Source organism: Pempheris klunzingeri, chromosome 12 (assembly GCF_042242105.1).
Source record: "Pempheris klunzingeri isolate RE-2024b chromosome 12, fPemKlu1.hap1, whole genome shotgun sequence".
Lineage (NCBI taxonomy): Eukaryota > Metazoa > Chordata > Actinopteri > Acropomatiformes > Pempheridae > Pempheris > Pempheris klunzingeri.
Genome location: NC_092023.1, coordinates 16636091 through 16660653, shown reverse-complemented (window position 1 = coordinate 16660653; position 24563 = coordinate 16636091). Strand labels below are relative to the sequence as shown.

Genomic DNA, 24563 nt, shown 5'->3' with positions numbered 1-24563 from the left:
TCAAAGCCACCAGACTCCATCCACAGAAGTGATAATTTTACTTAGCAGGACACAGGAGTTGCTGGTGTACTGCTGCCTCGATTGGTTCTGTTTGTGTTATTGTGTGACTTTGAGTTATTGTTTGTTGCACAAATATTGTGTTGGATCTGAACTAACACAAACAAGCTAAAACACCAAACAAACCAAATGATTTAGGCACTGATAGACCAGAAACTCTCATGGTCTTATCTTATTATAAAATATTAAATTAAAAGTTTTTTAGTTCCTAAAACAGGCAGCAGAATTCGCTCTCTAATAAGCTTCAATAAGTTTTAAAATCCCTCAGTGAAGCAGCCTGAGAGAATAGGGAACTCTTCTTCTTTGGTATCATAATATTTTCAACCCAACGCCTCTCTTTCAGAATCTGTATTGTCATGTCTGAAGAACACGTTAAGGGATACTTAAAACCACCAGTGTTATGTACTCTCTGTCTGAAGAATACTTCCTCTCTCTCTCTCTCTCTCTCTCTCTCTCTGTAACACACACAGACACACACCACACACAGAAATCCACATTCTTGGCTGGTGGCAAAGTCCACTTCTTTTATACAGTCTATGATTGTACTATTGATGACCTCTACAATAAAGACAACTAGCCTGCAAGTGAAAGCACCCGGAGGATCAGATGGAGTTAGAAATGTGTAAGAAGTGATTGATTGTGTAACAGGAGGTTGAACTCTCAGACTTCCTGCAGCCGTTGTGTATTTGTTGTTCTAATCGTGTCAACTCAACACACCTCAGAGGTGACTGGCGCCCGACTGGCCCCTCCTCTGTAATAGTTTTGGTTGTTTGTCGCTGTGGGGATGCCAAACCAGGAAGTGAGACCTTATAATAATCACTGATATGCTGTTGTGGAAACAAGCTGTAGCACTTAATGACGGCGTCTTTTGCTTGCTGCCACCGCTGCAGTCACGGCAACCGCCTCACCGCTTTCATCAACTTGGAGTCGGAAAGAGAGAGGGACTGCCAGCTACTGACAGAGCGGGGACAGCCTGGAGTGTGTGTGTGAGTGTGGTTAGGCATGTAGTCAGGTTAGTTTGGTCTGTATGTGTGTGTGTAGTCAGTGGACAGAGTCGATACCTTCTGTCTCAGAGATTTACACACTCTGATCATAAGCACAAACACGCGCACGCTCACACACGCACACACACGCACACACACACACACTCACACACAGAGTCCGGAAACAGCCAGCAGTACTTTAAGTGTTGATGTTCTAACAAGACAAACACACAGATCAGTGATCAGCCTGCCAGCGTCTCTGCTGTCAGACTTTGGTCAAAACAATAAAACAGACACTTTGTTTGTAAGTCTAGATGAATGACTGGAAAACAAGTGTAGAAGTGCCTTTTAAGATTCATAGTTCGATGGATGTAGTGTCCCTTTCATTTCTTTGTTAATATTTCATCAAGTGACAGAAAGATGACGCTTTCATGCAGGCCTGGAGAACAACGTTTTTAAAGGAAATATCACAGTTTAAAAGGTTAAACAGAATTTTATATTTATGTCCTCCACATGTTGTTTGTCCTTGACATCATCATCATCATCATCATCATCATCATCGTCATCATTGTCATCATCATCATCATCATCATCTGTGCCTTCCAATGCTGTTACAAATCACTTTGAAAATGATGTGACAACACATATTTTTTAAAGGATGGGGACCCTTGTCGTCATGGCTACAATACTAACCACATGGTAAAGGTTAAAGAGCGCTCATGGTCACAGTTAAAAACAGGCAACACTGACTGTCACTTGGAAACCAGAAACGTCTGATGTGTAGTGGATCCGTCCATCCACCCGACCTCTGTGGCAGAGAAGGTTTCGGGACAGGGTAGTCAGGCATGTGCAGGTCACGTGGCCATGGTGGACGGGGCCTCCAGTGCCAACAAACACATCAAAATCAAGAGTAATTGCTAAAACAGACTATTTTTGTTTACAAAGTTGACTGTCTGTCAATACGAAAAAGAAACACAGTGACTGTATTGTATGTAACACTGGTAACATTCTGTACAGCAAAGATCTATGGGTATTTTCGTCCCTGCTCCCCCTGGTCCTGCGGTAATGTGCTTGACTTTGACTGGATGTTACGCAGCTCCTGGGACACCAGGCTCCCAGTCAGCAATGGATGGTTTAATTTCCCTCGATAAATGTTTTAACTTAGTGTCATAGCTAAGTGTCACAGTCACCAGTTAGTCGCACTACTGTACATGACTAAAAAAAACCAGACTACAGTAATATCTCATGTAGGCTACAGACTTTTAAATTTTAAGCTGAAGGCAACACAAAATAAATGTTTCACAATGATCAGTATTAAATGTTAGTCTATAAATAACTTGGGTTTAGTCAAATTTCTGGGACAAACAGGGCAGGATTCAGAATTTGGGAACAACTGCTTGTAATCCACAAGTGTTCCAAATATTTCAGGACGTCTTTGGTCTTTGGACACGAGACACGTGACCTGTGGTGGTGAGACAAAATAATCATCATGAAGAGGACACAACTCTGAATCTGATCACATCTGTCCAACTGAGATGCATTATATAACCAAAGTAGATGTCTAATTTTAAAGATTCAATCAGATTAAACTTCCTTATATATCTCTCTCTCACACACACATACACACACACACACACGCACCCACATACACACACACAGTGGTTAGTGGTTACTAGGCAGGCTTACTGGACCAGTAAGGAGGTCCGGGATTCTAACTGACAGGCCCAGTGTCTGACAGGGCGGAGGAGCCTGAGAGGGGTGTGGAGGGGTGCTGCTGTTCTTATTAGGCAGCGCTGCGTGGGCTTTGACCTCTCACACACTTCATGAGTTCACTTAATGAAGCCCTGAGCCCCTCCAGCCTCATAATCAGCAGTTTGTGGTGATTTCTTTGAGCCCTCTGTCTCTATGAGTTGGGACACCTTAGGGCTTTATCTTGAAAGCCAGGTGGCCACAGCTGTCCAGAGGTTTGCTCTGTTTAAAGATGGTTCAAGGTCAAAATTTCTGCAATTGATGTTGTTGGACAAAACATGGAAAAAGTAAAACTTCATGATTAGCAGCCCCTTTATCATCAACATTATGGGGAATATGAAGAGCTTTGAAAATTTGAACTGCAGTAGTTTAAGTAATTTACAACAGGATGTGTGTTCAGGCTGAGCGCAAAATTAATTTCTTCTTATTTATAATTTGCCTGCTGTGGTGTTCTTAAGGTTTGTGTTTGCTCATGTCTTCACCTCAGAGTAGATCTGTCTCTCTGTGTCCATTTGCATCTTTCTTCTGACTTTATAGGCAGTTAGACCACCTCTAACTGTTGCTTCACAATCTGAAAACCTCTCAGTAGTCAGACCAGAACCTCTCAAATCAGCTATAATATTAAGTAGCATTTTATTATGTGAATATTTTGCTATAATTTGGACACTACAGTTATGATAATCATGTTTCTTCTGTGATTAAAGTCATAGAACTAAACATGTAGCTCTGGTTCCTCTCTATCTCTTGACCCCCTCAGCCAGGTTATGTCAGCTTAGCATTAAGTTAGCTATGTCGTGTATTAAAAAGGACTTAGCAGCATGCCAGGTCCTTCAGTCTAGAGCCATGGACACCAACCCCCCTCCCCAGTTTTTAAGGAGCCCAGTCAACCACCAGACTGGACTGGATAATCCATATTTTATGTCATATTTACAACCATTTGCTGTGAAGAAAAAGGGATACACATGTTTGCAATGTGTTTCACCAAAATGTAGCTCATGTATGTATGTATCAATCAGCCTCCATGCTGCACAGATAGATAAGCATCCTGACTTATAATCCTCGTTTTTTCTTTACACAACTGTACACTGTCTCTCTCAGCTCTTCAGTCAAACGGATGAATAGATTTGTTAAATGTCACAATCTTATCAAGCAGCCAACATGAACATTTACCTTACCCTTACCTCATAGCACCTCATAGGCCATACTGAATTCAGGTAAACGCAGCTATCATGTTTGAGGATCATGTCTAGATATTTGATGACATATGGTCAGATTTCCTCAAACAAACTCTGCTTTTATTTAGCAACCAGAGGGTAAGCCAAGGAAAAACCCATGCAAAGGATTCTGAGATATTTTTTCTACTTTATGTATTCATGTCTTTTAATAACACATAAAGCAAGCAGTGTTCAGAGAATTGGCAGGTCAACTTTTTAAATACATTATTTAATCAGAAAAGTCATCCACAGTCAGGTTATTGTGTGATTGGACTCAAGGGTTAATCGGTGTAAGGTGACACAACATGACTGGAATGTTTCTTCAAAGCCAACTTAAATTTGCCTCAGGGTAGAAGTGATAGAGGGCGATAACTGCTTCAGATTCTTGATAATAAACAATCTCTGTCAGCTCTGCATTGCACAAGAACTGTATTTCTGAAAAGCAGAGCAAACATCGAGTGACGAGTAAACTGTCATAAGCGCCACTCGAGTGCTGGTGGCTTGATGTTGGGCTTGAATTATTAAACAATATTTATAATAAGTACAATAAAACTTGATTTATAGACCTTTACCAAACAGTTCACAGAATTGCAGAGAAACAGAACATTTAATATGGAATACGTTAAAAACATTGTCATTAATAAGAAAAACCAAGTGAAACATGTCATTTAAATTTCTCTAAATAAAAAAAACCCTGCAGAGTTGTTTAATGGCACAGTTCAAATTATTCGTCATTAACTTGATGCCGGTGTTGTTTGAAGTTGCAGCTCATGTGAATACACCAGACGGCACTTATCAACAGGTTTTTCTGTTTGCTGAGCAAATAAAAGATTTAGCAGTTTTTTCCCACTGACTTGGAGTTTGAGTGTAAAGACATGCAGCATTATAAAGCATTTCCAGATTTACCTGGGTCAGCATGGATGCAGCTTACAAGCCAGCCAGCATTTGCTCACAATAAATGCAAGTAGCCTGGAGTACTGTAGAAGTCTTGAATCACTTACCAGGCTGTCTTCTGTGTATATGGCAGTTTATTGGACCAATGGAAGAGCAGCAGAGCCACACAGAACATTTGTCTGGTTACCATAAAGATAAAACTCAGGAACACAAAGAAAACCAAAACAAGAAATGTAAAGAAAAAGACAAAAACACAGTCATGCTAAATCTGTTACTTAGGATTCAAACCACATCTATTTGCTTTTTACTCTGTAGCTCTGTTTCATCTAATTCTTCTTCTTCTTCTTTGTACTTTAATTAACAGACAAAAGAAATCCGACATGGATAAACTTAACCCTTACATACTGTTCATATTTTATGCCTTCACAGCATGATCCAAGAATTCCCTCATAGTGTCTATACCAAATTTTGAACTAGAGATCTATTTAGAATGTCTAAATAGCCTATGCACACCAAGTCTTCCTGCCATGTCACTGAAATGGCAGCTCAGGTACCTTTATAATGTTATGAAACGGGTCAAATTTGACCCGCACTGTGTGTAAGGGTTAAAAGCACAAAACAGACAATAATTTTGTTATTTGAAGAGTAATATACGTACGATAAATCATGTCTGGGAATATGAGGACTTGGTACAAAAATAAAAAGTGAAACATTTCAAGTCAGATTTATGACAAGTTATGTCTGGTACAACCTGCAGGTCAATATCCCAATTCTGAGACTACTTTAAGTGATTCTGTGGCAAATGGACAATGCATTCACGTTTCAACAGTTTATGTCAAAAATTTCACACTGAGAACCAAATAAACAGGAAATAGGTATGCTATTTTTATTATCTCCAATTCGGTGAATTTTCATAATTTTTGTAAAGGCACTAATTATCACAGTGAGTGCCTTCAAGTGAACTTATGGAGCATTATTTGCCTCCCATTTGCCTATTTACATTTAAAAACGAAGCCCGTATTTTTCCAATGTGGTATTGCCATCCTCCTATTCGCTGACAGATCGGCAGGGTTACACTCGCTGCCGCTGGGCGGCTGCTGATACCCGCTGACATTAGCAGAAACCACAGGCTGAAGCCTCAAGGTTTCAGAAAAGCAGCTGAACTTTCCACGCACTCAGGCATTAATGATAATAAAATTATAGGCTTTCATGTTGGTGTGGAAGTTGGCACAAGCAGATAGATCCTGTATGTGCGTTTGCACGTGTGTGTTAACGCTAATATTTTCACCAGCATTTACTCTGCAATGCATGTCTATGTGTTTTACTTGCTACTTATGTGCTGTGTCTGCATGCTCAATATGTCTCCCTGTTTCATCTGTGTGTGCGGGTTTCGCGTGTTGTTTTTTGCTTGTGTGCATGTGTGTGTGTTGTCAGTCCCTGTTGTTATTTGCCCCCTGGCGACAGGTGTGAACTGCTGTGCCCCCGCTGTTGTGTAATACACCTGAATGGAAAAAGGGAGGTGGGAGTGTGTGTATAGTGATTACATGAAATACATTATAGGTGAAAATCCTGCATTTAAGTCATGAAGTATTTTAAATAAATTGTGTGTTTCAAATTTAAAGTAAAAGTAGAGTCATGTGGCAAAGAAACACGGTTAGCATCAGTTAGCATGTGACTGATACCCAGTTCTTTTGTTTGTTGTTGAATTAGTCTTAAATCTGCATGTTTGTGTTTGTGCTTAAAATCTGTTTTGTGTGTGTGTTCCCATGTTAGTTCTAACAAACCTGTCTGTGTGTGTGTGGCTCAGATCTGTCAGCAGCGGGGTTTCCGTCCCTGGAGTCCATGGGGATTTGGTCCCCAGGTTTGTTGACTGACCAGTAGGTCTCAGGCTTAAATCCCGTCTTGACCTTTGACCCTGACACTAATTACACGAAGCCCGAGTGCTGACGGGTATAATACACCTCGTGCTGAATAGAAAGCCTCCCAAGGTTGTCTACAAAAGACACGGAAGCTGCAGAGCCGAAGATGCCTTGAACCTTTTAGCCCAGCCTTAGACCCACGACTGTGAGGAGAAATAGTGATCACTGGAGGGATGGAGGCGTTTCCCAGAGCATTAACATGACCTTTGTTCTGCTGTAATCCCACAGACAAATAATGATGTCAGTGATAAGGTGGCGTGGGGAAAGCGGGTGATGATTGTTCAGGACCAGAGGGGTCGTGGCAGCTTTCTGGGGCCTCAATTAGAAAAGACTTTCTCATGCAAAAAACTTTACTCAGCTAGATCAAATCCACATGAGAATAGGGATTCCTGAAAAGGTGGTGCTGACTTCATTTTTTATTGAATAAACCCCACCGACACAACAACAACACAAGTAATATTAGAAGAAAATATTAAAGAGGCGGGGTTTGTAAATGGAGCTGGCCAATCAGGACACTGGCAGCTTCAAGTTAGTATTTTCCTTAAATGGGAACAGACTCATAACTCATCAGAAATTTGATTTTTTTTCAAGCAGTTCAAAAATCTTGGAGGTTCAAGGTTTTCAAAGTAAAGGCCTTTTCACACCACTGCACGACAACCACCTTGAGAACAGCCTATTAGTGCTGGGTGCTATTAATGCTGCTGCTACTGCTCAAGACTGTGATTATGTCATAGCATTTGTACAATCCTCTCTCTCTCTCTTGTTTTAAATGGTGGACACCTCTGTAAAGGAGTGAGTCACGTCACATCGTCATCATTTCAACTTGTGTTGGTACAATCAGCTTGTAAATCAAACCAAAAAATATATTTTCCATGGTAGCAAATGTGCAAGTTTGCTTTAGCTAGCTATTTCTAACTAGCTAGTGCAGTGTTGTACAGCTCTGGTTATGTGATCCAGAAACTAATTTTACTTCAAGTCATAGCATCTATATTAGGGGTATTCATATGGTTAATTTATTAGTATGCTGTGGTGAATTTCTCGTTGGGTATGGTGTATTGGCAATAAAGGTTTTATAATAGTGGTACCTTTTTCTTCTCATTCTTCTATGAATCAGTGATGATATAAAACATTTCAAAAGCACAAGATCTATGTAACTGCAATGTCACAAGTTTGATCCCACATGGATTTCATCACCTTGTCATTGCACCATGGCAATTGATAAACACACCACAGGATTCAAGTGGTGTAAGAGAGAACTGTGTTTAAAAACATTACTGAGGATCAGATTGGTAAACCTGTACACTCTTTAAGGAGAGACACTACAGGTGAATAGGGTAAACACTTTTAGCTAATTGATAGAAACATAAAACTCCAGTGCATTACTTTTGTCAACATAATTACCTTTTGTATTCCAAGTTTTCTGAAATTCCATGTTTATCTAATTAAATTTGTAGCCAGATCAGAAATCTGAACACACACCTTGATAAAGCCAGCTTCAAGAGTCTTGTTTCAGTTTATTGACATATTAGAACCAAAGGTTTTTACAGAGGACATGTTGAATATCTTTTTTTAATTGCTCCATTAATCAGAAAATACAACAGCCATTAATAACAAGTTTTGCTATGTTTTTAGGAGTAAACTGTTGTATAAATCAGGCTCAGAATGATATATGACCAAAGCAAAAACCTTCAGAATATATAGAAGAATGAAACTGGAGTGTTTGGTGCCGGTTAGTTGTGCTTAAGTGGAGATTTCTGGCACAGAGTGAGAAAAATATAAAGATATGAATTTAGGATAAATCCACAAATGAAGATAAACCAAGTATAGTATATATTTTCTTTACACTAATCTGAAAGAAGACATGTTATGAAAATAAGATTGCCTCAAATCTGTGCATGAAAAAACTTTCTTTTTTGTTCTACTCTTTTGGTGTTGTTAATTTATTGTCCTCTGAGTTTATTTTTGACCTTTAGTGTATGTTTTATGCTTGTTTATATGGTGGTTTTCTTAGTATACACTACTGGGCTCACCATAGTACTGTACCTTATGACTTTAATTCTAATGTCAGTAAGGTTCAGCTCAAATGCAAAAACACAACTATTGCAAGTAATCACATAAACACACACATGCAGACATACACCTCATTACAGTTCAGAGTCTGAACCCTGAAAGGTGTAACACACGAACACATCAAAAAGTATTAACAATAGCTCATTAGGAAATGAACCCAGGTGTGTGTGTGTGTGTGTGTGCATGTTTTCACATGGATGAGAATGGAGAGAATTAAACCTGTGGTCCAAAATCAACACAGACAGCCTGGAAAATAGTGAGGAGGAGAAGGTGAAACTGAGCGATTGAAGGTGAGGGGGTGGATGAAAGTAAAGCTTAAATCCAAATAGAGAATAATTCCATCAGCTCTTTTCTCTGTGATGACAGACGGCCATCCACCGCAGAGGAGAAGAGAGGAGGGGCGGGACGAGCTGTGCCAAAGGTCAATGACCTCACCGCAATCAAACCACGCTTTTTATACGCTGTCACCTGCTGAATCTGAGAGGCATTTTCCAAGTGGTTGTTGACTCAAACCTGCATTTCATCATGCACTCACCATCAGATATTATGACTGAGCTCCTAGGTGGGCGAGCAACCACCCTGCCCAGGAATGAATTTATGAAATTTCCCCACAGGCATTTTTACATTATAAGATGTAAAGACAATTTAAACTTTTATAACAATGCAGTTGACATCAGTAGCTCTAAGAACACTGTATGAGAATTTAGAATGAAGTTAGAGGTTCTTCATAAAACAACAAGTTTGAAATTAAGAGAATTCCAGTGACTGAGACTGCAGAAAAAGCAAAGGGACACAGAGTTGGTGCTGATTAGCCTTTTATTTCCAATGTCAAGAATGAAGTTTCATGCTTAGCATAGGTACTGAACTTTATGTCAACTGATGATGCTGACGCTGATGCTGACGCTGACACTGACGCTGACGCTGATGAAGACTGTGTTTCTGTGGAAAGTGCTGGTAAGCTAGTAAGCAGACCTTGACCTGGGGTTGTTTTGCAAAGCTTTTTTTTTCCTTTTCTATACAGATACATTAAACTTATAAATACCTAATCATAATGAAACTAGATATCTTGCCTTCCATAACAGTAGGCTAACAAAAATGAGTGGATGTTTTATTGATACATTATTTATTTATTATTTCATTTAATCTTTATTTAGTCAGGCAGTCTCATTGAGATTAAGATCTCTTACACATGAGACATGTGAGAGCAAGCAACTTTCACAAAAACAACGCAGAACAAACCCAAAACAAACAAACAACAGAAATTGACACTGTACAAAGTTACAAGAATCAACAAAGACATCAGGTAATAAGGTTTTAAATCCTCTAATGGTGATGAGTGACTCCAGTTTGAGGGCAGATTGAAGCTCATTCCATTTAAAAGGTGCATAATACCTGAACCCAGTTCTGCCAACGTTAGAGCGGGTGTGAGGGATCTCCAAACTTAGGTAAACTCTAATCAAAAGTACAGTCTGTAGAATTAAGGGGTTTTTAGATTTATTGGCAGAAATGGAATAAAATATTCATGATCATATTTTCAGTAGTATACATACCTCAGAAAGGACAAACAAGGACTGAACAGTTATCACTAAATCCTACACACTGTTTCACTGTAAATGTTACAACGGCAACTTAACTAATAGAGCAGCACTATCCTCTACTGATTTATCTTTAAAAGGCAGTCCAAGGGTTTCAACAGATGAACAAAAAAAGAAAGCACAAGTTTTTCATCTTGAGTTGGGATCTGCTGATTGTCCTTTCAGACTGCAGGTCTACAACAACCCCCATGGATCAGCTGAGCTGGGCAGCTGGAAAGGTGAAAACCAGGAAAAACAATGTTGTGGATCTTGCGAAGTTCTAGCTGTGCAGTAATAATTGAAGGTGATGCAGCGTATTGACAATTTTATCATCTCCTTCCTTCAACCATCTCATTTTTGGACTATAAAAGGCAGAGTTTAGTGAGCAAATCAAAATGAAACTGTTTAACTGGGGGGTAAAAATCGGATTATACTCAAGGCCCTAAAAAGCATGTGAGGGCATGTGCATATTTGTGTGCTCGTATGTGAAGGTGAGCATATGTGACACCTCTGCGTGTAGTCTATCTCAGTGTGTGTGTGTGTTTAACATAATTGTATGAAAGTATGCTGAAAGTATGTCAAAGCTCAGTGTTTGTGTTTGATGTCCCTGTGCAGGAGCCTCTGTGTGTGTGTGTGTGTGTGTGTGTGTGTGTGCAAATGTGTGTATGTGTGCCACATGTCAGTGTGTAGCATCCTGCAATATCGCTGTTTGCAAAACACGCCTCACAGAGCAGGTATGTGTCTTCTGCAACGGCAAACAGGTAAGAACAAATCTGCAGCGTCCAGGGGAGATGTGCTGCCTCTGCAGAGGAATCCTTCACATTCTTTCTTTTGTTGTGACTGAGACACAAAAATACACTTTAAATCACCTTCATGAATCTGCAGACATTGCTGGAAGCAGCTTCAGCTTTTGTTTGACTACAAATATTTCAGAAGAACTGTAGATGTTTGGATAAGAGCATAATAGTTTTATTCACTTTAATTTGTTGTTTGGTGAATGAGCCAGAAGTATGAAGACATCACAGATATCACGCTCCAGATTTCACCCAGTGCCATCAGTTACCACACAGACCAATGCAGCTCATAAAGTGAGCAAAGGTGCCTCAGAAGCTATTTGATTTTGTTTTGCTTTTAACAGACAGATTACAGGGCTCTTGAGTTGTTTTCATCTTTTTGCCACTTGTGTCTTTGCTGAGAACGGAATGCACATTTTATCTCTTCTTGTTATCACCACAGATTTGAAAAAGATGTGTTTGAATGGAAATGTTTGATCCAAAAGGTTACTCGTAGCTCTGTCCACACATATACGGCATTGGCAAATGCTGAGTTTATAGATATCTGGGGAAAATGTGATTGTTTAGATCATGATGAACATTAGGATGTACAGCAGAGAGGTTGATTATATTTCGAGATGTATTGTGAATATTTCAATTCTTTTTCTCTGCAGGGAAAACTGGTCACCACTGGCATCTGTCACACTGCTGCCTGCAGCTACAAAGGCCAGCAGAGAGAGACTGTGCATCTGTGAAACTGTAGATGGAGGATGATTTCAATACTGCTACTGAGGTGGTCAGTTTGCTTGGTAACAACAATTCTATCATTTAAGTATTTAAGCAAATACGAGGATTTGCTGCATTTCTTTGTCTTATATCATTGCATATCAAATATATTTGGGTTTAGGGCACCCAGTCAGATAAAATGAGACACTGGTAGATGTCACCTTTCATTATATTTTCACATTTTATAGACTCAACATTTTATTACTTGATTAGTTAAGCGTCTAAATGCATTCACATTCAATTAATTACATAAAATAGAATACTTGCTGCTGTGCTTCTGTTCCAGTGTCAGTTACAGTGCATCTTCTCCTAAGGCTCTGTATGTATGTACAGTGACCTGCTGTGGTGTAATTGGTGCTTGGTAATTTCATTCATGGTTTCATTAGGATAGACACAGGTAACCCCTCCTTACAACAGCACACACACACACACACACACACACACCAATGCTCTGCCAATCAACACAGTTAGGCTGCTGTCGCCTGTTGCTAATTGAAAGGTTTGTTGTGTAAACACTTCAGCACAACCAGCCTGATTTAGACCTCATCTCTACTCCTCCTTCCCCCCGCTTGCTGGCCTCTTATCTTCCTCCCACCTGTCCTTTCTCATTGTCAGCCATGGTTTGCATACTCAGTGTGCAACACTTCGATTGTTTGATCTGTGCTGAAATGCACAGACTTGACCGTTAGAGACAGAGCAGTGGAAACAGGCCAAGTTTGTTCAAATGTACTCACCATCCAAACCAGATGGTGGCGCAAAATTTCAAGGAAGAGGACAATATTGAATATTTTTTATGGTGTGGTGTTCAGTTTCCTTTACCCATATTGGTGATAACATAGCCTCAGGCTGATTTCAGATCGAAACACTGAACACTGTATGCGCTATATTCAACTTTAATCAAGTAATGTTACAGGGGAAACCTTTTAAATTTTCTCACTTTGGTGGCAGTACAAATAGTCCACGTAGATGATTACGTATGCAGATGGAGCAAAACATCTCCACATCTTAACTTTTAGAATGAAGTCTAGCAGGAGATATTTTACTGCTACTGACATTTTACTGCTGTGGACAGGGACAGCAAAAAACAGACTTTAGCCTCCTAGAAGACCTGCCTAAGATCAAATCAGCATCAGTATTTTCACCACTGTACCTTTCCAGGGAACTTGAGTTGTTCTCTCATGCGAGGTAGGAAGCAGTAATTTCACTTAGCAGAAAGCAGGAGTTGCTGGTCTACCAGTGCCTCAATTAGAAAACTAAGACATTCATTCACCTCTGAACTAACCGTTTAAAACACCAGAGTGATTCAATTACACAAAAACACAAGCAAACAAATCAACTGAGGTAGTGGTAGACCAGCAACTCTTATGTTCTGTGTGGTAAAATGCTTTTGTCAATTCAATCTGGTGGCTTTGAAGAGAACAAAGAGAAAGAGAGAAGAGCTTCAGTTTTTTGTCGGAAAGTACTGTCTGAAAGCAATGTAAAGTGGTGAAAATATTCTAAATATAGTACACAGTTAAATCTAATTGTTGTAGGTGGGCTTTTTTTGGCAAATTTTTGTTTATTTGGTAATCCAATCCACAGCAAGACTTTGCTTATCATCTGGTCTCCTGTCTGCCTCGCCAAACTGGGGGACTGCTGGCCAAAAAAATCCAAACTGTCCCTTTAACATTCACAGTCTAAAGAACTATAGTAACTTTGGATGTACTGATCGTTTTTTTTCTCCCCTGATCTGATACTCAGGCTTAGGCTCCTGTCCAATCTTGAGTACTGACTTTTAGCAAAAACAAATTTCCGTCCATCATTTATGGAGATGCATGGCTACCACTGTGAAAGACCTGGATAGTGGATGTCAATCGATGACTGAATGTAAAAATTGAAGCTTGAAAAATGGTAGCAAGGGAAAACTTCCTGCTTCTCCAATCACGTGAAGTGGGCTCTCTGAGGCTCGTTGGTCTAGGGGTATGATTCTCGCTTAGGGTGCGAGAGGTCCCGCGTTCGAATTGCGGACGAGCCCTCTTTGTGTTTGTTTTCATGGACTAGGGTGATTAATTTCACATGTACTTTTTTGTGGGAGGAAATGAGGATGGTGTCAAAGTGAATTGCATTTCAATCTGGCGGATAAAGCACTGAAAGGGAGTATCAGGGTGACTTTGTAGAGCTGCTATGATTGTGACCTGAACTAGACAGTGAAGGTCAACGTTGTGTGAATCTGACAGTTATCTTGAAAATTGGTAGGAAGAGAGAATTTCCTGCCTTTTCAATCATGTGAAACTGGTTTACTATGGCTCGTTGGTCTAGGGGTATGATTCTCGCTTCGGGTGCGAGAGGTCCCGCGTTCGAATCGCGGACGAGCCCTAGATGTAAGTCGGGTAACTGATTAATGTGACGCTCTTCACACCTACTAAATCTTTCTGAACATTTTGGATATGATCGTGGTGTTTAAATGATTTGCAGTTCAAGCTGGCGGATAGAGCAATGAAAGAGAGTATCTTGGTGAGTTTTAAGAATGGCTACCACTGTGAAAGACCTGGAAAGTGGAGGTCAATCCATGATTGATTGTAAAAATTGGAGCTTGAAAAATGGTAGCAAGGGAAATTTTCTTGCTTCTCCAATCACGTGAAGTTGCGTTTCTGTGGCTCGTTGGTCTAGGGGTATGATTCTCGCTTAGGGTGCGAGAGGTCCCGCGTTCAAAACGCGGACGAGCCCTCTTTGTGTTTGTTTTCATTGACTAGGGTGATTAATTTCACATGTACTTTTTTTTTGGAGGAAATGATCATGGTGTTTAAATGATTTGCATTTCAAACTGGCGGATAAAGCACTGAAAGAGAATATCAGGGTGACTTTGTAGATTTGCTATGACTGTGAGCTGACCTAGACAGTGAAGGTTAATCGATGTTTGAATTTGACAGTTGAAGCTTGAAAATTGGTAGCAAGGGCAAATTTCTTGCTTTTCCAATCATGTGAAGCTGTCTTTCCACGGCTCGTTGGTCTAGGGGTATGATTCTCGCTTTGGGTGCGAAAGTCCAGAGTTGGGATCGCGGATGAGCCTTAGCTGCAACTGGGGTATCAGAATAATGTCATGCTTTTCACACCTACTTAATCTTTCTGAACATTTTGGATATGATCATGGTTTGTAAATGATTTGCAGTTCAAGCTGGCGGACACCGGATACAGTGCTGAGAGAGAGTATCTTAGTGAGTTTGAAGAATGGCTACCACTGTGAAAGACCTGGATAGTGGATGTCAATCGATGATTGACTGTTAAAATTGAAGCTTGAAAAATGGTAGCAAGGGAAAACTTCCTGCTTCTCCAATCATGTGAAGTGGGCTCTCTGTGGCTCGTTGGTCTAGGGGTATGATTCTCGCTTAGGGTGCGAGAGGTCCCGCGTTCGAATCGCGGACGAGCCCTCTTTGTGTTTGTTTTCATGGACTAGGGTGATTAATTTCACATGTACTTTTTTGTGGGAGGAAATGAGGATGGTGTCAAAGTGAATTGCATTTCAATCTGGCGGATAAAGCACTGAAAGGGAGTATCAGGGTGACTTTGTAGAGCTGCTATGATTGTGACCTGAACTAGACAGTGAAGGTCAATCGTTGTTTGAATCTGACAGTTATCTTGAAAATTGGTAGGAAGAGAGAATTTCCTGCTTTTTCAATCATGTGAAACTGGTTTACTATGGCTCGTTGGTCTAGGGGTATGATTCTCGCTTTGGGTGCGAGAGGTCCCGCGTTCAAATCGCGGACGAGCCCTCTTTGTGTTTGTTTTCATGGACTAGGGTGATTAATTTCACATGTACTTTTTTGTGGGAGGAAATGAGGATGGTGTCAAAGTGAATTGCATTTCAATCTGGCGGATAAAGCACTGAAAGGGAGTATCAGGGTGACTTTGTAGAGCTGCTATGATTGTGACCTGAACTAGACAGTGAAGGTCAATCGTTGTTTGAATCTGACAGTTATCTTGAAAATTGGTAGGAAGTGAGAATTTCCTGCTTTTTCAATCATGTGAAACTGGTTTACTATGGCTCGTTGGTCTAGGGGTATGATTCTCGCTTCGGGTGCGAGAGGTCCCGCGTTCGAATCGCGGACGAGCCCTAGTTGCAACTGGGGTAATAGAATAATGTAATGCTTTTCACACCTACTAAATCTTTCTGAACATTTTGGATATGATCATGGTGTTTAAATGATTTGCAGTTCAAGATGGCTGATAAAACACTGAAAGAGAGTATCAGGGTGACTTTGTAGAGCTATTATGACTGTGACCTGACCTAGACAGTGAAGGTCAATCGATGATTGAATTTGACAGTTGAAGCTTGAAAATTGGTAGCAAGGGCAAATTTCTTGCTTTTCCAATCATGTGAAGCTGTCTTTGCACGGCTCGTTGGTCTAGGGGTATGATTCTCGCTTTGGGTGCGAGAGGTCCCGCGTTCGAATCGCGGACGAGCCCTAGACGTAAGTCGGGTAACTGATTAATGTGACGCTCTTCACACCTACTAAATCTTTCTGAACATTTTGGATATGATCGTGGTGTTTAAATGATTTGCAGTTCAAGCTGGCGGATAGAGCAATGAAAGAGAGTATCTTGGTGAGTTTTAAGAATGGCTACCACTGTGAAAGACCTGGAAAGTGGAGGTCAATCCATGATTGATTGTAAAAATTGGAGCTTGAAAAATGGTAGCAAGGGAAATTTTCTTGCTTCTCCAATCACGTGAAGTTGCATTTCTGTGGCTCGTTGGTCTAGGGGTATGATTCTCGCTTAGGGTGCGAGAGGTCCAGCGTTCAAATCGCGGACGAGCCCTCTTTGTGTTTGTTTTCATTGACTAGGGTGATTAATTTCACATGTACTTTTTTGTGGGAGGAAATGATCATGGTGTTTAAATGATTTGCATTTCAAACTGGCGGATAAAGCACTGAAAGAGAATATCAGGGTGACTTTGTAGATTTGCTATGACTGTGAGCTGACCTAGACAGTGAAGGTTAATCGATGTTTGAATTTGACAGTTGAAGCTTGAAAATTGGTAGCAAGGGCAAATTTCTTGCTTTTCCAATCATGTGAAGCTGTCTTTCCACGGCTCGTTGGTCTAGGGGTATGATTCTCGCTTTGGGTGCGAAAGTCCAGAGTTGGGATCGCGGATGAGCCTTAGCTGCAACTGGGGTATCAGAATAATGTCATGCTTTTCACACCTACTTAATCTTTCTGAACATTTTGGATATGATCATGGTTTGTAAATGATTTGCAGTTCAAGCTGGCGGACACCGGATACAGTGCTGAGAGAGAGTATCTTAGTGAGTTTGAAGAATGGCTACCACTGTGAAAGACCTGGATAGTGGATGTCAATCGATGATTGACTGTTAAAATTGAAGCTTGAAAAATGGTAGCAAGGGAAAACTTCCTGCTTCTCCAATCATGTGAAGTGGGCTCTCTGTGGCTCGTTGGTCTAGGGGTATGATTCTCGCTTAGGGTGCGAGAGGTCCCGCGTTCAAATCGCGGATGAGCCCTCTTTGTGTTTGTTTTCATGGACTAGGGTGATTAATTTCACATGTACTTTTTTGTGGGAGGAAATGAGGATGGTGTCAAAGTGAATTGCATTTCAATCTGGCGGATAAAGCACTGAAAGGGAGTATCAGGGTGACTTTGTAGAGCTGCTATGATTGTGACCTGAACTAGACAGTGAAGGTCAATCGTTGTTTGAATCTGACAGTTATCTTGAAAATTGGTAGGAAGAGAGAATTTCCTGCTTTTCCAATCATGTGAAGCTGTCTTTGCACAGCTCGTTGGTCTAGGGGTATGATTCTCGCTTTGGGTGCGAGAGGTCCCGCGTTCGAATCGCGGACGAGCCCTAGATGTAAGTCGGCTAACTGATTAATGTGACGCTCTTCACACCTACTAAATCTTTCTGAACATTTTGGATATGATCGTGGTGTTTAAATGATTTGCAGTTCAAGCTGGCGGATAGAGCAATGAAAGAGAGTATCTTGGTGAGTTTTAAGAATGGCTACCACTGTGAAAGACCTGGAAAGTGGAGGTCAATCCATGATTGATTGTAAAAATTGGAGCTTGAAAAATGGTAGCAAGGGAAATTTTCTTGCTTCTCCAATCACGTGAAGTTGCGTTTCTGTGGCTCGTTGGTCTAGGGGTATGATTCTCGCTTAGGGTGCGAGAGGTCCCGCGTTCAAATCGCGGACGAGCCCTCTTTGTGTTTGTTTTCATTGACTAGGGTGATTAATTTCACATGTACTTTTTTGTGGGAGGAAATGATCATGGTGTTTAAATGATTTGCATTTCAAACTGGCGGATAAAGCACTGAAAGAGAATATCAGGGTGACTTTGTAGATTTTCTATGACTGTGAGCTGACCTAGACAGTGAAGGTTAATCGATGTTTGAATTTGACAGTTGAAGCTTGAAAATTGGTAGCAAGGGCAAATTTCTTGCTTTTCCAATCATGTGAAGCTGTCTTTCCACGGCTCGTTGGTCTAGGGGTATGATTCTCGCTTTGGGTGCGAAAGTCCAGAGTTGGGATCGCGGATGAGCCTTAGCTGCAACTGGGGTATCAGAATAATGTCATGCTTTTCACACCTACTTAATCTTTCTGAACATTTTGGATATGATCATGGTTTGTAAATGATTTGCAGTTCAAGCTGGCGGACACCGGATACAGTGCTGAGAGAGAGTATCTTAGTGAGTTTGAAGAATGGCTACCACTGTGAAAGACCTGGATAGTGGATGTCAATCGATGATTGACTGTTAAAATTGAAGCTTGAAAAATGGTAGCAAGGGAAAACTTCCTGCTTCTCCAATCATGTGAAGTGGGCTCTCTGTGGCTCGTTGGTCTAGGGGTATGATTCTCGCTTAGGGTGCGAGAGGTCCCGCGTTCAAATCGCGGACGAGCCCTCTTTGTGTTTGTTTTCATGGACTAGGGTGATTAATTTCACATGTACTTTTTTGTGGGAGGAAATGAGGATGGTGTCAAAGTGAATTGCATTTCAATCTGGCGGATAAAGCACTGAAAGGGAGTATCAGGGTGACTTTGTAGAGCTGCTATGATTGTGACCTGAACTAGACAGTGAAGGTCAATCGTTGTTTGAATCTGACAGTTATCTTGAAAATTGGTAGGAAGAGAGAATTTCCTGCTTTTTCAATCATGTGAAACTGGTTTACTATGGCTCGTTGGTCTAGGGGTATGATTCTCGCTTAGGGTGCGAGAGGTCCCGCGTTCAAATCGCGGACGAGCCCTCTTTGTGTTTGTTTTCATGGACTAGGGTGATTAATTTCATATGTACTTTTTTGTGGGAGGAAATGAGGATGGTGTCAAAGTGAATTGCATTTCAATCTGGCGGATAAAGCACTGAAAGGGAGTATCAGGGTGACTTTGTAGAGCTGCTATGATTGTGACCTGAACTAGACAGTGAAGGTCAATCGTTGTTTGAATCTGACAGTTATCTTGAAAATTGGTAGGAAGAGAGAATTTCCTGCTTTTTCAATCATGTGAAACTGGTTTACTATGGCTCGTTGGTCTAGGGGTATGATTCTCGCTTCGGGTGCGAGAGGTCCCGCGTTCGAATCGCGGACGAGCCCTAGTTGCAACTGGGGTAATAGAATAATGTAATGCTTTTCACACCTACTAAATCTTTCTGAGCATTTTGGATATGATCATGGTGTTTAAATGATTTGCAGTTCAAGATGGCTGATAAAACACTGAAAGAGAGTATCAGGGTGACTTTGTAGAGCTATTATGACTGTGACCTGACCTAGACAGTGAAGGTCAATCGATGATTGAATTTGACAGTTGAAGCTTGAAAATTGGTAGCAAGGGCAAATTTCTTGCTTTTCCAATCATGTGAAGCTGTCTTTGCACGGCTCGTTGGTCTAGGGGTATGATTCTCGCTTTGGGTGCGAGAGGTCCCGCGTTCGAATCGCGGACGAGCCCTAGATGTAAGTCGGGTAACTGATTAATGTGACGCTCTTCACACCTACTAAATCTTTCTGAACATTTTGGATATGATCGTGGTGTTTAAATGATTTGCAGTTCAAGCTGGCGGATAGAGCAATGAAAGAGAGTATCTTGGTGAGTTTTAAGAATGGCTACCACTGTGAAAGACCTGGAAAGTGGAGGTCAATCCATGATTGATTGTAAAAATTGGAGCTTGAAAAATGGTAGCAAGGGAAATTTTCTTGCTTCTCCAATCACGTGAAGTTGCGTTTCTGTGGCTTGTTGGTCTAGGGGTATGATTCTCGCTTAGGGTGCGAGAGGTCCCGCGTTCAAATCGCGGACGAGCCCTCTTTGTGTTTGTTTTCATTGACTAGGGTGATTAATTTCACATGTACTTTTTTTTTGGAGGAAATGATCATGGTGTTTAAATGATTTGCATTTCAAACTGGCGGATAAAGCACTGAAAGAGAATATCAGGGTGACTTTGTAGATTTGCTATGACTGTGAGCTGACCTAGACAGTGAAGGTTAATCGATGTTTGAATTTGACAGTTGAAGCTTGAAAATTGGTAGCAAGGGCAAATTTCTTGCTTTTCCAATCATGTGAAGCTGTCTTTCCACGGCTCGTTGGTCTAGGGGTATGATTCTCGCTTTGGGTGCGAAAGTCCAGAGTTGGGATCGCGGATGAGCCTTAGCTGCAACTGGGGTATCAGAATAATGTCATGCTTTTCACACCTACTTAATCTTTCTGAACATTTTGGATATGATCATGGTTTGTAAATGATTTGCAGTTCAAGCTGGCGGACACCGGATACAGTGCTGAGAGAGAGTGTCTTAGTGAGTTTGAAGAATGGCTACCACTGTGAAAGACCTGGATAGTGGATGTCAATCGATGATTGACTGTTAAAATTGAAGCTTGAAAAATGGTAGCAAGGGAAAACTTCCTGCTTCTCCAATCATGTGAAGTGGGCTCTCTGTGGCTCGTTGGTCTAGGGGTGTGATTCTCGCTTAGGGTGCGAGAGGTCCCGCGTTCAAATCGCGGACGAGCCCTCTTTGTGTTTGTTTTCATGGACTAGGGTGATTAATTTCATATGTACTTTTTTGTGGGAGGAAATGAGGATGGTGTCAAAGTGAATTGCATTTCAATCTGGCGGATAAAGCACTGAAAGGGAGTATCAGGGTGACTTTGTAGAGCTGCTATGATTGTGACCTGAACTAGACAGTGAAGGTCAATCGTTGTTTGAATCTGACAGTTATCTTGAAAATTGGTAGGAAGAGAGAATTTCCTGCTTTTTCAATCATGTGAAACTGGTTTACTATGGCTCGTTGGTCTAGGGGTATGATTCTCGCTTCGGGTGCGAGAGGTCCCGCGTTCGAATCGCGGACGAGCCCTAGTTGCAACTGGGGTAATAGAATAATGTAATGCTTTTCACACCTACTAAATCTTTCTGAACATTTTGGATATGATCATGGTGTTTAAATGATTTGCAGTTCAAGATGGCTGATAAAACACTGAAAGAGAGTATCAGGGTGACTTTGTAGAGCTATTATGACTGTGACCTGACCTAGACAGTGAAGGTCAATCGATGATTGAATTTGACAGTTGAAGCTTGAAAATTGGTAGCAAGGGCAAATTTCTTGCTTTTCCAATCATGTGAAGCTGTCTTTGCACGGCTCGTTGGTCTAGGGGTATGATTCTCGCTTTGGGTGCGAGAGGTCCCGCGTTCGAATCGCGGACGAGCCCTAGATGTAAGTCGGGTAACTGATTAATGTGACGCTCTTCACACCTACTAAATCTTTCTGAACATTTTGGATATGATCGTGGTGTTTAAATGATTTGCAGTTCAAGCTGGCGGATAGAGCAATGAAAGAGAGTATCTTGGTGAGTTTTAAGAATGGCTACCACTGTGAAAGACCTGGAAAGTGGACGTCAATCCATGATTGATTGTAAAAATTGGAGCTTGAAAAATGGTAGCAAGGGAAATTTTCTTGCTTCTCCAATCATGTGAAGTTGCGTTTCTGTGGCTCGTTGGTCTAGGGGTATGATTCTCGCTTAGGGTGCGAGAGGTCCCGCGTTCAAATCGCGGACGAGCCCTCTTTGTGTTTGTTTTCATTGACTAGGGTGATTAATTTCACATGTACTTTTTTTTTGGAGGAAATGATCATGGTGTTTAAATGATTTGCATTTCAAACTGGCGGATAAAGCACTGAAAGAGAATATCAGGGTGACTTTGTAGATTTGCTATGACTGTGAGCTGACCTAGACAGTGAAGGTTAATCGATGTTTGAATTTGACAGTTGAAGCTTGAAAATTGGTAGCAAGGGCAAATTTCTTGCTTTTCCAATCATGTGAAGCTGTCTTTCCACGGCTCGTTGGTCTAGGGGTATGATTCTCGCTTTGGGTGCGAAAGTCCAGAGTTGGGATCGCGGATGAGCCTTAGCTGCAACTGGGGTATCAGAATAATGTCATGCTTTTCACACCTACTTAATCTTTCTGAACATTTTGGATATGATCATGGTTTGTAAATGATTTGCAGTTCAAGCTGGCGGACACCGGATACAGTGCTGAGAGAGAGTATCTTAGTGAGTTTGAAGAATGGCTACCACTGTGAAAGACCTGGATAGTGGATGTCAATCGATGATTGACTGTTAAAATTGAAGCTTGAAAAATGGTAGCAAGGGAAAACTTCCTGCTTCTCCAATCATGTGAAGTGGGCTCTCTGTGGCTCGTTGGTCTAGGGGTATGATTCTCGCTTAGGGTGCGAGAGGTCCCGCGTTCAAATCGCGGACGAGCCCTCTTTGTGTTTGTTTTCATGGACTAGGGTGATTAATTTCACATGTACTTTTTTGTGGGAGGAAATGAGGATGGTGTCAAAGTGAATTGCATTTCAATCTGGCGGATAAAGCACTGAAAGGGAGTATCAGGGTGACTTTGTAGAGCTGCTATGATTGTGACCTGAACTAGACAGTGAAGGTCAATCGTTGTTTGAATCTGACAGTTATCTTGAAAATTGGTAGGAAGAGAGAATTTCCTGCTTTTTCAATCATGTGAAACTGGTTTACTATGGCTCGTTGGTCTAGGGGTATGATTCTCGCTTTGGGTGCGAGAGGTCCCGCGTTCAAATCGCAGACGAGCCCTCTTTGTGTTTGTTTTCATGGACTAGGGTGATTAATTTCATATGTACTTTTTTGTGGGAGGAAATGAGGATGGTGTCAAAGTGAATTGCATTTCAATCTGGCGGATAAAGCACTGAAAGGGAGTATCAGGGTGACTTTGTAGAGCTGCTATGATTGTGACCTGAACTAGACAGTGAAGGTCAATCGTTGTTTGAATCTGACAGTTATCTTGAAAATTGGTAGGAAGAGAGAATTTCCTGCTTTTTCAATCATGTGAAACTGGTTTACTATGGCTCGTTGGTCTAGGGGTATGATTCTCGCTTTGGGTGCGAGAGGTCCCGCGTTCAAATCGCGGACGAGCCCTCTTTGTGTTTGTTTTCATGGACTAGGGTGATTAATTTCATATGTACTTTTTTGTGGGAGGAAATGAGGATGGTGTCAAAGTGAATTGCATTTCAATCTGGCGGATAAAGCACTGAAAGGGAGTATCAGGGTGACTTTGTAGAGCTGCTATGATTGTGACCTGAACTAGACAGTGAAGGTCAATCGTTGTTTGAATCTGACAGTTATCTTGAAAATTGGTAGGAAGAGAGAATTTCCTGCTTTTTCAATCATGTGAAACTGGTTTACTATGGCTCGTTGGTCTAGGGGTATGATTCTCGCTTCGGGTGCGAGAGGTCCCGCGTTCGAATCGCGGACGAGCCCTAGTTGCAACTGGGGTAATAGAATAATGTAATGCTTTTCACACCTACTAAATCTTTCTGAACATTTTGGATATGATCATGGTGTTTAAATGATTTGCAGTTCAAGATGGCTGATAAAACACTGAAAGAGAGTATCAGGGTGACTTTGTAGAGCTATTATGACTGTGACCTGACCTAGACAGTGAAGGTCAATCGATGATTGAATTTGACAGTTGAAGCTTGAAAATTGGTAGCAAGGGCAAATTTCTTGCTTTTCCAATCATGTGAAGCTGTCTTTGCACGGCTCGTTGGTCTAGGGGTATGGTTCTCGCTTTGGGTGCGAGAGGTCCCGCGTTCGAATCGCGGACGAGCCCTAGATGTAAGTCGGGTAACTGATTAATGTGACGCTCTTCACACCTACTAAATCTTTCTGAACATTTTGGATATGATCGTGGTGTTTAAATGATTTGCAGTTCAAGCTGGCGGATAGAGCAATGAAAGAGAGTATCTTGGTGAGTTTTAAGAATGGCTACCACTGTGAAAGACCTGGAAAGTGGAGGTCAATCCATGATTGATTGTAAAAATTGGAGCTTGAAAAATGGTAGCAAGGGAAATTTTCTTGCTTCTCCAATCACGTGAAGTTGCGTTTCTGTGGCTCGTTGGTCTAGGGGTATGATTCTCGCTTAGGGTGCGAGAGGTCCCGCGTTCAAATCGCGGACGAGCCCTCTTTGTGTTTGTTTTCATTGACTAGGGTGATTAATTTCACATGTACTTTTTTTTTGGAGGAAATGATCATGGTGTTTAAATGATTTGCATT

At 41.2% G+C, this 24563-nt stretch overlaps 26 non-coding genes across 26 annotated transcripts; all 26 read left to right on the top strand.

Moving 5' to 3' along the window:
- The first annotated feature begins 13961 nt into the window (after window positions 1-13961).
- On the top strand, window positions 13962-14033 carry trnap-agg (transfer RNA proline (anticodon AGG)). The gene has a single exon. It is a non-coding gene; the product is annotated as a tRNA-Pro (tRNA).
- A 269-nt stretch (window positions 14034-14302) lies between these two features.
- trnap-cgg (transfer RNA proline (anticodon CGG)) lies at window positions 14303-14374 on the top strand. Its single transcript has one exon. It is a non-coding gene; the product is annotated as a tRNA-Pro (tRNA).
- A 279-nt stretch (window positions 14375-14653) lies between these two features.
- Window positions 14654-14725, top strand: trnap-agg (transfer RNA proline (anticodon AGG)). Its single transcript has one exon. It is a non-coding gene; the product is annotated as a tRNA-Pro (tRNA).
- Window positions 14726-15354: 629 nt separating this feature from the next.
- trnap-agg (transfer RNA proline (anticodon AGG)) lies at window positions 15355-15426 on the top strand. Its single transcript has one exon. It is a non-coding gene; the product is annotated as a tRNA-Pro (tRNA).
- Window positions 15427-15696: 270 nt separating this feature from the next.
- Window positions 15697-15768, top strand: trnap-ugg (transfer RNA proline (anticodon UGG)). The gene has a single exon. It is a non-coding gene; the product is annotated as a tRNA-Pro (tRNA).
- A 270-nt stretch (window positions 15769-16038) lies between these two features.
- trnap-cgg (transfer RNA proline (anticodon CGG)) lies at window positions 16039-16110 on the top strand. The gene has a single exon. It is a non-coding gene; the product is annotated as a tRNA-Pro (tRNA).
- Window positions 16111-16390: 280 nt separating this feature from the next.
- On the top strand, window positions 16391-16462 carry trnap-ugg (transfer RNA proline (anticodon UGG)). The gene has a single exon. It is a non-coding gene; the product is annotated as a tRNA-Pro (tRNA).
- Window positions 16463-16741: 279 nt separating this feature from the next.
- On the top strand, window positions 16742-16813 carry trnap-agg (transfer RNA proline (anticodon AGG)). Its single transcript has one exon. It is a non-coding gene; the product is annotated as a tRNA-Pro (tRNA).
- A 629-nt stretch (window positions 16814-17442) lies between these two features.
- On the top strand, window positions 17443-17514 carry trnap-agg (transfer RNA proline (anticodon AGG)). Its single transcript has one exon. It is a non-coding gene; the product is annotated as a tRNA-Pro (tRNA).
- Window positions 17515-17784: 270 nt separating this feature from the next.
- On the top strand, window positions 17785-17856 carry trnap-ugg (transfer RNA proline (anticodon UGG)). Its single transcript has one exon. It is a non-coding gene; the product is annotated as a tRNA-Pro (tRNA).
- A 279-nt stretch (window positions 17857-18135) lies between these two features.
- Window positions 18136-18207, top strand: trnap-agg (transfer RNA proline (anticodon AGG)). The gene has a single exon. It is a non-coding gene; the product is annotated as a tRNA-Pro (tRNA).
- A 629-nt stretch (window positions 18208-18836) lies between these two features.
- On the top strand, window positions 18837-18908 carry trnap-agg (transfer RNA proline (anticodon AGG)). The gene has a single exon. It is a non-coding gene; the product is annotated as a tRNA-Pro (tRNA).
- A 270-nt stretch (window positions 18909-19178) lies between these two features.
- trnap-agg (transfer RNA proline (anticodon AGG)) lies at window positions 19179-19250 on the top strand. Its single transcript has one exon. It is a non-coding gene; the product is annotated as a tRNA-Pro (tRNA).
- A 270-nt stretch (window positions 19251-19520) lies between these two features.
- Window positions 19521-19592, top strand: trnap-cgg (transfer RNA proline (anticodon CGG)). Its single transcript has one exon. It is a non-coding gene; the product is annotated as a tRNA-Pro (tRNA).
- A 280-nt stretch (window positions 19593-19872) lies between these two features.
- Window positions 19873-19944, top strand: trnap-ugg (transfer RNA proline (anticodon UGG)). The gene has a single exon. It is a non-coding gene; the product is annotated as a tRNA-Pro (tRNA).
- A 279-nt stretch (window positions 19945-20223) lies between these two features.
- trnap-agg (transfer RNA proline (anticodon AGG)) lies at window positions 20224-20295 on the top strand. Its single transcript has one exon. It is a non-coding gene; the product is annotated as a tRNA-Pro (tRNA).
- A 629-nt stretch (window positions 20296-20924) lies between these two features.
- On the top strand, window positions 20925-20996 carry trnap-agg (transfer RNA proline (anticodon AGG)). Its single transcript has one exon. It is a non-coding gene; the product is annotated as a tRNA-Pro (tRNA).
- A 270-nt stretch (window positions 20997-21266) lies between these two features.
- On the top strand, window positions 21267-21338 carry trnap-cgg (transfer RNA proline (anticodon CGG)). The gene has a single exon. It is a non-coding gene; the product is annotated as a tRNA-Pro (tRNA).
- A 280-nt stretch (window positions 21339-21618) lies between these two features.
- Window positions 21619-21690, top strand: trnap-ugg (transfer RNA proline (anticodon UGG)). The gene has a single exon. It is a non-coding gene; the product is annotated as a tRNA-Pro (tRNA).
- Window positions 21691-21969: 279 nt separating this feature from the next.
- Window positions 21970-22041, top strand: trnap-agg (transfer RNA proline (anticodon AGG)). The gene has a single exon. It is a non-coding gene; the product is annotated as a tRNA-Pro (tRNA).
- A 629-nt stretch (window positions 22042-22670) lies between these two features.
- trnap-agg (transfer RNA proline (anticodon AGG)) lies at window positions 22671-22742 on the top strand. The gene has a single exon. It is a non-coding gene; the product is annotated as a tRNA-Pro (tRNA).
- A 270-nt stretch (window positions 22743-23012) lies between these two features.
- On the top strand, window positions 23013-23084 carry trnap-ugg (transfer RNA proline (anticodon UGG)). The gene has a single exon. It is a non-coding gene; the product is annotated as a tRNA-Pro (tRNA).
- A 270-nt stretch (window positions 23085-23354) lies between these two features.
- Window positions 23355-23426, top strand: trnap-ugg (transfer RNA proline (anticodon UGG)). The gene has a single exon. It is a non-coding gene; the product is annotated as a tRNA-Pro (tRNA).
- Window positions 23427-23696: 270 nt separating this feature from the next.
- trnap-cgg (transfer RNA proline (anticodon CGG)) lies at window positions 23697-23768 on the top strand. Its single transcript has one exon. It is a non-coding gene; the product is annotated as a tRNA-Pro (tRNA).
- Window positions 23769-24048: 280 nt separating this feature from the next.
- On the top strand, window positions 24049-24120 carry trnap-ugg (transfer RNA proline (anticodon UGG)). The gene has a single exon. It is a non-coding gene; the product is annotated as a tRNA-Pro (tRNA).
- A 279-nt stretch (window positions 24121-24399) lies between these two features.
- Window positions 24400-24471, top strand: trnap-agg (transfer RNA proline (anticodon AGG)). Its single transcript has one exon. It is a non-coding gene; the product is annotated as a tRNA-Pro (tRNA).
- Window positions 24472-24563: the final 92 nt, after the last annotated feature.